Source organism: Balaenoptera physalus, assembly GCF_965194825.1.
Source record: "Balaenoptera physalus genome assembly, chromosome: 6".
In the NCBI taxonomy this organism is placed as follows: domain Eukaryota; kingdom Metazoa; phylum Chordata; class Mammalia; order Artiodactyla; family Balaenopteridae; genus Balaenoptera; species Balaenoptera physalus.
The window spans coordinates 78,509,130-78,523,374 of record NC_138885.1 but is presented as its reverse complement, the minus strand read 5'-3'; the positions used below and the strand labels follow the sequence as shown (position 1 = coordinate 78,523,374).

The 14,245-nt window shown below is 36.1% G+C and overlaps 1 pseudogene across 1 annotated transcript; it reads right to left on the bottom strand.

Annotated features, from left to right (window-relative positions):
* Nucleotides 1–5,627: 5,627 nt before the first annotated feature.
* Nucleotides 5,628–9,150, bottom strand: LOC309663208 (prefoldin subunit 2 pseudogene; annotated as a pseudogene). Its single transcript has one exon. The product of its transcript is annotated as a prefoldin subunit 2 pseudogene (transcript).
* Between the last annotated feature and the right edge of the window lie 5,095 nt (nt 9,151–14,245).

Below are 14,245 nucleotides of genomic sequence, written 5' to 3'. Positions count from 1 at the left end.
GATATTTTAATTTCTATAAGCTGATTACTTTGTCTGAATTGGTTCAGATTTGGGTAGAAAGAGAGGTACATTTAAAAAAATATATTGTCATACTGTAATGTTACTATCTGCCTTTCATTTATGTAAGTCATGCCTAAGTAAAAACAATATGAGACAAAAATAATTGCTATAGAAAATGAAAACACTAGCTTGAAAAGATATATGTACCCCCATGTTCATTGCAGCATTATTTACAATAGCCAAGATATGGAAGCAACCTAAGTGCCCATTGATGGATAAATGGATAAGGTAGATATGGTATATATATGCAATGGAATATTATTCAGCCATATAAAAGAATGAAATCTTCCCATTTGCGATAATACGGATGAACCGGATGCATTATGCTTAGTGAGATAAGTCAGACAGAGAAATACAAATACTGTATGATATCACATGTGGAATCTAAAACCAAAGCCCAAAACAAAACCCAAGCTCATAGATACAGAGAACAAATCAGTGGTTGCCAGAGGTGGAGATTCAGACATGGGCGAAATGGGTAAAGGAAGTCAAAAGGTACAAACTTCCAGTTATAAAATAAATAAGTCGTGGGGATGTAATGTACAGTGTGGTGATTATAGTTAATAATGCTGTATTGCATATTTGAAAGTTGCTAAGAGAGTACATCTTAAAAGTTTTCATTACAAGCAAAAAAATTCTGTAACTGTGTATGGTGACAGATGTTAACTAGAATTATTGTGGTGATCATTTTGCAATAAACACAAATATGGAATTATTATTTTATACACCTGAAACTAATATAATGTTGTATGTCAAATGTAACTCAAGAAAAAAAAATTGCTATAAGACAGTCAGAAAAACAAGAGACACCTTCTGTATAGGGGAAGAGTTAATGGAAAATTGAATTGGGCCTTAAAAATAGTTTTTAATAGTGTTAAAAGGTGGTAATAAAAAGTCATAATATTTCAAAGGAGATAATTACATGAGCAATCACAGAAATATAAAATTAAAGTTCTAATTTAGAGAATGATAACCTTTAGCTAAAAGATAAGTTATATGCAGGGTATGTGTGTGTGTGTGTGTGAAGGGCAAATTCCAGGAAAAGAGTAATTGTACTTATATTTTTAGGTGTCTTGAAAGTCTGCTGAAAATTTTATTTTGAAGAACAATTGAAGATCTGAGTAAGAAAATGACTTGATCTGATCTGTATTTAAAGGAGATAACTCTAGAAACTTTAGGAAGGCAGAAATAGAGTGGAGGAGATAAAAGATCAATTAGAAATAAAAATTAGAACAGGTTAAGAGTAATTGGAATTTGACCCAGGGCCTTGGAAGTGGGAATATAAAGGAAGGAATGTTTATGAGAGACTTTGAAGAAGTACAATCTTTATTGCGTAGCAACTGAATAAATGTGGGAGAAATGGGGGAAAATGATAACCATAAATAAAATTTTATGCGTAGTTATGAGTGGAACTGTAATGAAATTAAATAGAAATATGATTTCAGAAAGACTAATGTTTAATGGAAAGTTAAAGTTAAATGTTTAATGGAAAGTTAAAGTTAAATGTTTAATGGCAAGTTTAATGGAAAAGATAAGTGTAGTTTTAGATATGATGAGTTTTTAGTGCTCTTGAGACATCTAAGGCATCTACAGAATAAAAACTGAATTTGAGGTTGTAGTCAATTGACACTTCAGACCTTTGGATTTTGAGAATTACTGGTAGTGAAGGGTGAAGCTGTGGAGGTAATGACTTAAAAATAGAGAGTATATTAACAAAATATTAGGAAGAATGGCTGTGGAAACAAGCTTAGGGAATATATTTGAGTAATTGGACTAGGGAGAGATAAACAATTATGGACTATAGAAATGAGCTTTGCATACACGTTTGTCTATATAATTAATGAAATTTGAGGTTGGTGTTTATGTTAAGAAACTTCTAAATGTTACTCAAACTTTATGATTTACCAAATACAATGGGAAGATGGAAAAGACTATCTCTTAATACCTCAAACAAAAGTACTGAATTCATTGCTTGGTAAGCAATGGCAAGCTATACTTGGAAGGTTCAGTTTCCCCCCAGAAAGCAACAACTAACCTCATAGGGGATTTTGGGGGTGTGGCTTTAAGAGATTAGCAAACATCAAAAAGTAGGAGGGTTTATAGATTGATTACATGATTACTGGTGGCTTGCTTTTATAGGTTTGGGGACTGATGTAAAATGGTCTGAAATTGATTCTGGGTCAGCAGGTGTCTTCGTGGAGAAGTTCCAGCACACTGTTGGAGCAAAAAAGATACAAGTTTGGACTCATTGGAGAGGGTAAGAGGAACAGTTTGATTTTACTGGCATCATTCCTCCCCTAAGGTGGCACAACTTAGGTCCAAGAGAGATCTTCTTGGACCTTGATTTCTCCCATGGGGGAAAGTGAGAGTGTGTGAGTGAGCTCCCAGCTTCCCAAGCTATGTGGAACACTGACAAAGAGACTCACTTCTCTTTCATCCCATCCAGGGTACTGATTCATGAGCTGTATTACTAGGGATTGGGACGAGTCTGAGAGAGTGGCAGCTAGGGCTCTCAGAGGGCATTAAAGAAGCACAGATCCTATTAAGTAATGACATCAACAACTCCATCAAGAAGCCGATCAATGAGCCTTTAGGGATGCCTCACCTGCATTTTCCAGTAACTGGCCCACAAGCATCCCAAGCACTCTGTGCCTCACATACATGCATTCCCATCCTCTAGCTGACTTGCTGTGTGCACTCCCAATGGTGGTGTTGAGAGCAAGCTTTGGGAGACAGCTAATGAGCAAACAGAGAATGCCAGCTCAAATCTGCAGGCCAGGAGAGACCACAAACATGAGCTTTAGCACCACCTTTGGGAAAACAAAAAGGTGTGTTGCTGGATTGAGAGGAGGCATACTTGCTTACAAATTTTGCCACAAGAGGGAGCAAAAATTGCAGAGCAGGTGAATTCAAAGAAGGTCTGAGAAAGCATCAGAATACTTAACAGGGATGAGGGAAAATATTTCTCTCCTGAGGCAGTTAGTAAAGACTGGAGAAGGTGACTGCTACTTAAAATGTGAAGAGAGCAGTGCAAAACTTCAAGGAACATGAAAAATCAAGGAAACATGACACCATCAAAGGATCACAGTAATCTTTCAGTAGTCAATCCTAAAGCTATGGAGATCTGTGATTTACCCAATAAAGAATTCAAAGTAACTGTTTTAGTGAAACTCAATGAGCTCCAAGAAAACACAGAAAGGTAATCCAACAAAATCAAGAAAACAATACACAACAAAATGAGAAGTTTAACAAAAAGATAGAAATCATAAAAAAGAACCAAATAGAAATTCTGGAGTTGAAGAATAAGATGAATAAAATGAAAAATGCAAATGAAAATGTCACCAGAATGTTTTCAACAGAAGAAAGAATCTGTGACTTAGAAGAAAGGAACTTTGAAATTATCAAGGAGAACAAAGATAAAAGAATGAAAGAGTGAAGAAAGGCTATATGATCTATGAAATACCATAAAAAAAATTGCAAATTGTTGGGGTTCCAGAAGGAGAAGAGAGGGAGCAGGGGGCAGAAAGCTTATGTAAAGAAATAGTGGCGGGACTTCCCTGGTGGTCCAGTGGTTAAGAATCTGCCTTCAAATGCAGGGGACATGGGTTTGATCCCTGGTTGGGGAACTAAGATTCCACATGCTGTGGGGCGGCTACACCTGCGTGCTCTAGAGCCTGCGCACCACACGGAGAGAGCCCACGTGCCGCAACTACTGAGCCTGTGCACCACACTGGAGAGAAGCCTGCATGCTGCAACAAAAGATCCTGTATGCCTCAACGAAGATCCCACATGCTGCGATGAAGACCCAATGCAGCCAAATAAATTAAAAAAAAAAAAAAGAAATAATGGCTGAGAGCTTTCCAAAGCTAGGGAGAGATTTAGATATCAAAGTTCAAGAAACTCATAGGTCACCAAACAAACTCAACTTAAAGAGATCCTTTCCAAGACATGTTACACTAAAACAGTCAAAAATCAAAGGCAAAGAGAGAATCTAAAAAGCAGCAAGAGAATAGGAGCTTATAACATAAAAGGGACCCCCCACTAGGCTAATAGTGGATTTCACATAAGAAACCTTACAGGCCAGTAGAGAGTGGGATGATATATGTAAAGTGCTAAAAGAAAATTAAAAAAACAAAACACTGCCAACAAGAATATTCTATACAGAAAAGTTATCCTTCAGAATTGAAGGAAATGATCCAGCAATCCCACTTCTGGGAATATGTCCAAAGGAATTGAAATCAGGATTTTGAAGAGATATCTACACTCCCATGTTTATGGCAGCATTATTCACAATAGTCAAGATACGGAAACCACCTAAGTGTTTGTCTATAGATGAATGGATAAAAAGATCCTGCCGAGGAAATCCTGCCATTTGTGACAACATGGGTGAACCTTGAGGACGTTATGAAAAATGAAGTAAGTCAGAGAGAGAAAGACAAATACTGTATCATATCACTTATATATGAAATCTAAAAAGCCAAACTCATAGAAACCAAGAGAAGAATGGTGGTTGCCTGGGGCTGGGAATTGGGGGAAGTGGGGAGATATTGGTCAAAGGGTACAAATTTCCAGCTATAAGATGAATAAGTTCTGAGGATCTAATGTAATAGCATGATAATTATATTTAACAATACTGTATTATATACCTGAAAGTTGCTGAGAGTGTAAATCTTTAATGTTCTCACCACTAAAGAACTAGTAATTATGTGACGTGATGGAGGTGTTAGCTAACACAACTGTGGTCATCATTTTGCAATAAAAGTATATCAGATCAACGTGTTGTACCCCTTAAGCTTACACAATGTTGTATGTCAATTATATATCAATAAAGCTGGAGGTAAAAAGTACACATGGGAGTTGAGGAGGCAGTTTTGGAAAGATAATGATTTTTGGAGAGAGGAAGGTTAAAAAAAAGTGAAATGGATACTACATTTCAAGGAAAAATAAATCTGGGGGAAATCTTAAAGTTTGTGGAAGGCAAAAGAAAACAACAGAATTTGGAAGGACAGACACATACACTCCTCAAAAGGCCACCTAATAAAGAAAGTGCAGTTTTATACACTAACAGAAGAGATTTCTCTTGAAATAAGAGTCTTGTGAGCTACTCCAAACCACCAACTATGTTTATCAAATGTGGCAACCGGGCAGTCTTCACACAACTCTACACAAAACTACTACAAGAATAAAACTGAAGAGAATAAAAATATTTTACCTAATAAAAATTCCCGGGCTTCCCTGGTGGCGCAGTGGTTGAGAGTCTGCCTGCCAATGCAGGGGACACGGGTTCGAGCCCTGGTCTGGGAGGATCCCACATGCCGCGGAGCAACTGGGCCCGTGAGCCACAATTACTGAGCCTGCGCGTCTGGAGCCTGTGCTCCGCAACAAGAGAGGCTGCGATAGTGAGAGGCCCGCGCACCGCGATGAAGAGTGGCCCCTGCTTGCTGCAACTAGAGAAAGCCCTCGCACAGAAACGAAGACCCAACACAGCCAAAAATAAATAAATTAATTAATTTAAAAAAAAAATGATGTTCTGAACAATAAATGGAAAGACAACATTTAAAAAAAAAAATTCCCTTCCCTGCACAAAAAACAACTATGAAGCAAATGGCTGTTTTAACACAAAATACCAAGCTGAATTAAATATGTTCAAACAAAAATTTGAGGATATAAAAACAAGCAGGATTTAACCTTAGTTTTTACTAAGAAGAAAAAATGGACAAAAAGAGGAAAAAATTAAGAGTTTTGTATTCTAAAAAAATAGAAAAATCATAACAGGAGAAAAATCATAACAGATTTGAAGACTAAATTACAGATGCTCAAGTAAAAATATACGCCAATGAAATTTTAAGAATGACTTTAAAGGAAAAAAACTGAACTGTGATCATGTTGTACACCTTTATTAATGGAAAGACCAATGCCCTGCCATATATAGGCCCACTGGGTCTTTGCTCACATGGAGGAAGAGCACTCACCATGTGGCATGCTGATTTCCACACTCTTAAAAGATGGTGGCTAACTAGAATCCTCTAAAATGCCTTTGCTGCTGCTGCCTTTGCCTCTGTTTCCAAAAATGGTCCTCCTTCTCAGGGTTGTAGGTAAAACACACCCAAGACATTATTGTGGTGTAGTCAAGGATAAACCCAGCATAAGCCTGTGATTCTAAGCCCAATAAAGCCATGGGAACACCTTTAACCCGGACAATAATTATTTGAGACTCTCTGGAGTGGGAAACTTGTAAATATTAGCAGTATAGAGAGGACACTCTCTCCCTTAAGTATATCCATGAACTACCGCAAAAAATTCAAACAACAATAACAACAACAAAATCCCCCAAAACCCTAGGTACAGGAGGAGGAAACTCAGCATTCAAACAGAAGCCCACAGTTTGACCCAATTGGAAACCAAAATTTTCTAAAATAATGCCCACAACAAAAAGGTAAAAGGGCACTGGTTGGCATTTGTGCCTCTACAACAGTTTTTTTTTATTTGTGTTTTTTTGTTTTTTGTTTTTTTGGCTGCGTTGGGTCTTCGTTGCTGTGCACGGGCTTCCTCTAGTTGTGGCGAGCGGGGCCACTCTTTGTTGAGCTGCACAGGTTTCTCATTGCTGTGGCTTCTCTTGTTGTGGAGCATGGGCTCTAGGCGCAGCGCACGGGCTTCAGTAGTTGTGGCTCGCGAGCTTAGTTGCTCTGCGGCATGTGCGATCTTCCCAGACCAGGGCTCGAACCCGTGTCCCCTGCCTTGGCAGGCGGATTCTTGACCACTGCGCCACCAGGGAAGCCCTACAACATAGGTTTTGAATTAACTTTAACATATGCTGAAATGCACCAATTGACAAAAGTTAATGGTCTTAATTATGGGCCTCCATCTTTCCTGGAGATGTGACTAAATTTAAGTGAGATGCGAACTAATTAACTAACATTCACAAACACTCTGTCCCCAGACAGTAGAATAAATATGTAAGGAACAAATACTAAGACAGAGACAATATTCTGGGCCATAATCCATGTCTCAATAATTATTAAAATATTCACATCATAAAAAGTATGTTGTGTGAGCATAGTGGAATTAAATTAGAAGTAAATAATAGAGAAAATCTAGAAACCGTCAACATATTTGGAAATTTTTTTTTCTGACCAAAACATTTAATTAACCAAAAAATTACAATGGCAGAGAAAATAATAACAATAAAGAGAAATTATAAGAAGTGGGAATCAGGGTAGAAAAAATGCAAAGGCCTTGCTCTCTAGGAAACCAGTACTGCAGCTGGGCTGGCCTCAGCCCCAGCCCCTTCTGAGCTTTCTTTGGCTGCTGGCGTCTTGTCTTCCCCCATGAGACGCATGTTGTGCTTTTCCCGGAATTCATTTAGTTCCTTTCCCTTTGCCAGAAACCGCTGTGTCAGTGCCTCAATAATCTTCTGTATCTGCTCCTGGTTGTTCTCCAGGGCAGGCAGCACCTCTTTGACAGTCCACTCTACCAGCACCCTCCAACCATGCGGTAGCACTTGCAGGTTTCATCTGCCTCCTTCAGAGTATCAATCACTAGACGGTGCTCATTCAACTCCGTCTCCAAGTCAGCTGCTTTGGAGGCCAGGCCCCACTGTTCCTGCCGCAGGCGATTGAAGCCAGCAATTACCTGCTCTGCTGACACCAACCCCCTTCCCCGAGCTGCTCCGGCTGCTCTTGCCAGTGCAACCACTGCTCTCTGCCATCTTCATTGCTTGCTGGGCTTCCGATCTGCCCATATTTGGAAATTTAAGTACGTAATTCTGAAAAGCCCACCAGCAAAGAAAGAAACAACAGAAATTTTAAAGTATTTTAAGCTGAATGAAACAAAAAAAATTTATGCACCGCAGCTAAAGAGTGCTTATATAGGAGTTTATACCACTAAATATTTAGATTAAAATATAAATCTTAAGACAATAATATAAACTTGATCTTAAGAAATTAGAGAAAGAAAAATGCATTAGGCCAGAAAGTAATCATAAGACAGGAAACAATAAAGATCAGAGCGGATATCAATGAAACAGTAAACAAATCAACAGAAAAAACTGAAGAAACAAAAATCCATTTCTTTGGAAAGATCGTTGAATGTATAAACATTTGCTACAACTGATGAGGAAAGCTAAATAAGACAGAATTACCCATACCATAAGAGAGAGGGCATCACTATGGATTCTGCAGTTTTTAAAAGGAAAATAAGGGGGAAATTATGAACTATTTTATGTAAATAAATTTGACAATTTGTATGAAATGAACAAAGGTTTTGAAGAATAGAAACTATCAAATCTCACTCAGGAAGAAACAGCCTGAAAAGCCCCAAATAAATGAGAGAAAATGAATATGTAGTTAAAAAGCTTTATGCAAAAGAAACTCTAGGTCTAGGTGCGTTAAATGGTAAGTTCTACTAAAGATTTAAGGAACTAATAACTCCAATACTATACATACAGACAATAGAAGTGGAGGGGACATGTCCCAGCTCATTTTTTGAGGCCAGCATAAATTCTGCAAGACACAAAAATATAGATCATTAGCTGTTATCAACATACACACAAAAATTCTTAATAAAATTTTGTCCAATTGAATCCACCAATATATAAAAAAGATAACACATCATGATCAAGTGGATTTTATGCAAAGAATGCAAGGTTGGTTTGATACTAAAAAAATCAATCAGTATAATCGTATTAACAGGTTAGAAAAAAATATAGGTTAGATAAACCAACCTATATTTGTGAATAAAAGTCTAAGTCATTTAGGAATAGAATATAACTTCCCCAATATGATGAAGAGCTTTTAGAAAAGCAAGAGCTAACACCATATTTAGTGGGTAAAAACTGGTTGTTTACCTCTAACATGGAGACAGTGGCAAAGATATCCTTTCTCCTCACTTCTTTTTACTCTTTTGCTGGAATTCCTACCTATTGTAGTAAAGTAAGGAAAAGAAATATAAGACATATAGATTGGAAAGAAAGAGGTAAAACTGTTTTCTATTTGTGGAATATCTAATTATGTAGAAAATGCAAAGAAAGCTATGAAAAACCTACTAGAACTAATTTATGAGTGTAGTGAGGTTCCAAGATATGTAAATGTATGAAAATCTCTCCAAGATATGTAAATTTATGAAAAGGAATGAGAATGTTCATTGCAGAATTATTCGCAATAACCAAGATGTGGCAACAGCCCAGTGTCCATGATGGGACAAGAAAATGTGGTATACACATACAATGGAACATTATTCAGTCAGAAAAAAGGGAGATCCTATCACTTGCAACAGTATAGATGGATCTGGAAGACATTACGCTATGTTGAATAAGTCAGTCACAGATGAACAAACATTGCATGGTACTGTTTATGTGAGATATCTAAAATAGTCAAATTATAGAAGCAGAAAATAGAATGGTGGTTGCCAAGGGATGGGAGGAGAGGGGGAAATGGGGAGTTGTTGTTCAATAGATATTAATTTATAGTTATACAAGATGAATAAGCTCTAGAAATCTGCTGTGCAACATAGTACCTGTAGTTAACAATCGTTATGGTGCACTTAAAAATTTAAGTGAGTAGATCTAATGTTAAGTGCTCTTACCACAAAAAACCAAAAAGCACCCCCCGCACCAAAGGGACACAAGGAAACTTTTGGAGGTGATGGATGTTTATTACCTTGATTGTGGTGATGATATCACAGCTGTATGCATGCATATTTCTGAAGTCATCAAATTATATACATTAAATATGTGCAATTTAAAAAATATCAATTATACTTCAATAAACCTGTAAAAACTAAAAAATCTATGTGATTCTATATACTAGCATTGAAAAATTCGAAACTGAAATTAAAATAAATACTATTTGCAAAAGCATCAAATAGAGATAAATATGAAAAAGATATGAAACTGAGAACTACAAAACATTGCCGAGAGGTATTAGAGAAGACCTAAGTAGAGGAATATATCATATTAATGTATTGGAAAATTCAATCTTATAAGACCAATTCTTCCTGAATTTTTCTAAAGTTTTCAGCAATCCTATTTAAGATTCCAGTAGTCTTCACTACAGAAATTGACAAGCAGATTCTAAAACTTACATAGAAATGCAAATATAATACAGTAGCTAAAATGATTTTGAAAAAGAATACCAAAGTTACTCGTCACACTGTCTGATTTCAACACTTATGAAAAATCTGCATTAGTCATGACAGCTTTGTATTGATATAAAAATGGACATATAGACCACACATATATGATCAATTGTGGTTTGACAAAGGTATCAAGGCAACTGAGTGGAAAAAAGAAGATAAACTTACAACAAATGATGTTAGATAGCCATAGAAAAACAGATAAAAGCCCAACCCTTACTTTACACTATATTCAATAATTAACTCAAGGGCTTCCCTGGTGGTGCAGTGGTTGAGAATCTGCCTGCCAATGCAGGGCACACGGGTTCGAGCCCTTGTCTGGGAAGATCCCACATGCCGCGGAGCAGCTAGGCCCGTGAGCCACAACTACTGAGCCTGCACGTCTGGAGCCTGTGCTCCACAACAAGAGAGGCCGTGATAGTGAGAGGCCCGTGCACCGCGATGAAGAGTGGCCCCCGCTCGCCGCAACTAGAGGAAGCCCTCGCACAGAAACAAAGACCCAACACAGCCATAAATAAATAAATAAATAAATAAAATTTAAAGAAAAAAAATTAACTCAAAATGAATAATAGATCTAATTGTGATAGATAAACCCTTTAGAAGAAAGAGGAGAAAATTTTAGTGAGCCTGGATTTGACAAAAATATCTGTACAAAAAGACACACAAAGTACAAAGTACAAAAAGAAAAATTGCCAAACTGGATTTCATCAAAAATATAAAAAATGCTCTTCAATAATCATTGTTACAAAAAAGAAAAGACAAGTTACTGACTGGAAGAAAATATTTGCAAACATTTATCTGACAAAGGACTTCTTTCTAAAATATATTGTACAGCAAACTTACAACTCAAAAATAATACATACAACCCAATTAATAATGGACAAAAGTTTTGAACAGACACTTCAGCAAAGAATATGTATGGATGTAAATAAGCACATAAAAAGATGCTTAAGATCATTAGTCATTAGAGAAATGCATATTAAACCACAGCGAGACACCACTGTATCCCTAGGAGAATTGTCAAAAATCAAGTTTGGACCATACAAAGTGTTGGTAAGCATGCAGAGCAACTTGAACTCTCATACACTGCTGGAAGGAATGTAAACTATTATATTGACTTTGGAAAAATGGTTTACAGTTTCCTGAACATTTAAACATATGATTTTTGTATAACCTAGTCATCCCCTGCCCATTGTATATCGAAGAGATATAAAATGTATGTGCACACAAAGACTGGTGCACAGTTTTTTGTGATGCTTTATTTTTTAGTAACCCCAAACTGTAAGCAACCCAAACATCTATTAACAGATGAATGGATAAGCAAATTGTAGTATATCCATATAATGAAATACTACTCAATAATTAAAAAAATATTGATTCAGGCAACAAGGATGAATCTCAAAATAATTATGCTGTTTACAACAAGCCAGGTGAAAAAAGGGAACATAAATATATGTACATTTATTTAAAATTCTGGGATATACAAATTAATCTATAGTGACAGAAAGCAGATGAGTGGTTGCCTGGGGAAGGGAGTGGAGATGGTTTAAACTTTTGGGACAATTGATATGTTCATTACCTTGATTTGCAGTGATGGTTTCATAGGTATAATGATAAATCAAAAATTTTCAAATTGAATATCTATCTAGTTTATTATATTATACTTCCATTATACCTTAATACAGCTGTAAAATATGAATGATTCCCCACGAGTAATTTGTTATTGTAAGATTTCTTCATTTTTTTTATATTGAGCTTTTAAAAATTTAAGCTTAACTTTGATTCTAATCAAGTAAAAGGTATAAAGAATTCCACAAAATTCACATTATATTGATTCAGTATTTAATTTGTTGTTTCATTCATCCATAAGCTATGTGTAATATTTGTTTCATTCATCCATAAACTATGTGTAAACTATGTGTAATTTAATGATTATTTCCATACTGTCACATGATATAGGAATTAGAATATTTTCAATAAATTTAGATTATTTGATGAATAAATCTTTTAGTTTATCAAAAAATATTCTCTTAAAATAAATGAGCAACTAGATTATTGCTTTTTCCTAAAGAGGAATTTGGAAGGAGCCCTGCCGCCTTCTATATTTATTTTCTCCCAAGAGATAGCATCTAGTTTTAATTCATCAGAAGGAGGTTCCTCACAATTAGGGACTCTCAAAGCTCTGGGGACAGAAAGAAGAATTTTCTAAACGAAACTAATTCTGATATTTGAAGGCATTTTAATTCAGTTTTATTTTCTTATAGATACATTTATTTTGTACATAACCTGCATCTTCTTCAGTGTTACTGTATCTTTCCTCATGAACAACAAAACTGTTTGCCCCTCTTTTAAGGGATTTTAGAGCAAATTACATTTATATCTCTTTTATGAGCTGCCTGTTTGCCCTCCCCCCTTCCTTCCTTGCTTCCTGTCTTCCGCCCTCCCTCCTCTTCCTTCCCATTCCCTCCCCTCTCTTCTCTTCCCTTTCCTTCTATTTCTTTGCTTTCTTTTCCTTAATTTATTTCTTGTCTTCAGTGTATGAGAAAGAGGAAGCTAGACAAAGACTGCAATATTGCATGTTTTGTTACTATAAAAAGAAAATACTCAGCTGCACTACAGTGATGCCAGTATACCACACTATTACAAATGCTGCAGCTACACAATGTTGATATGCTTTTCCCGATGAGCAGAAAGCTCCTTTTGCTTTGAAGCAGCTTTAAGGCATAAAAACTCACAAACAAAATACAAATTACTAGACTAGCACAGAACACAGTTCTACATAGTGATAATACTGAAAACCCAAGTCACAATGTGATAGTAATAATACTTCATTATACATCTCTGGAAATTTCTTAATCCGTTTCCTGGGAAGAAGTTGAAATACTGGACTCTTCAGTTAAAAACTAGATAATTGCCAATCTTATCATCACCTCTGAATGGGCCACATCTGCAGAGGATTTTGATTGTTAGGATCTGGACTTTAAAGGAGCTCTGATGTCATTAACTGACTTTTCTCAACTCACTAAATAAATTCTGCTCACATACTGTTCACAGTTTCTATTTTGCTGTGCAAATGGAATGGTCATCTGCTTTAAACTTTAAAAAACATCAGAAAGAATATTGGTCGTACATGGCTCTCTGAATTTGGTCAGGGTCCATCTGGCGTAATTTGCAAATGGACAGGTTTCCACATATTGGCTATAATACTTTTGAAAGCCAACCTGTAGATGATTTTACAATCTGCAGATGGGAAAGCCAATTATTGCCACCTGTTCTTATCTACAGCATAGCGTATTTCTTAATGAAATATTTCTCTGAATACTTGAGACTCTTTTTTTTTGCTTTTATTTAATGGTTGTTTGCTTTACTGTACCACTGTTTTTATTCCAAGAGAAATATTTCATTAATAACATTTCAATAAGTATTCTTTCATTTATGTATAAAAATAATTGCAGCAGCATGTCCTTAGCTTATTTAAAACTTAACATGAGAAACAATCTCATGTAATTATGGAATTCTCTTTGTTAATATGAACTCTATTTTTTAAGATTTGCTAGAACTCCTGATAAGTTATTCAGGGTTGCAATTAAGTGATTATTGTGATGACATTTGGATAGTGAAAGTACAATTTATAGCAAAATTGTCAATAAGGCTGGTGTCAATAATTTATTTAATGTTTTTTCCTATGTACCCCAGAACATGTTTCAAACTATTTTTTAAAATGTAGAACACCATATTTAAAATTAGTATTCAAAAGTTCAGTGCATAAAATAAATGAGTGTAACAGCTTTTCTGCCCAGGGTCTTCCCCACTCACACTACCCATTCCATGTCTTACCTCCATGGCCACCTGGAGTTATCCCCGTGATATTTCTGATGTTCAGTGGACTCTTAGTTTCAAGTTATGGCACAAGATCAGGGTGAGAAATGGAGATTAGTCCACCATGTTGTGTAGTGGCAATTAAGTGTAGTATTTTAGAGTTTGATATCCTCAAGTTGCCTTTTCAGTATTTTCCTTGAGTATCAAGGATGTTTTGAGAAATATAGAGCCCTGG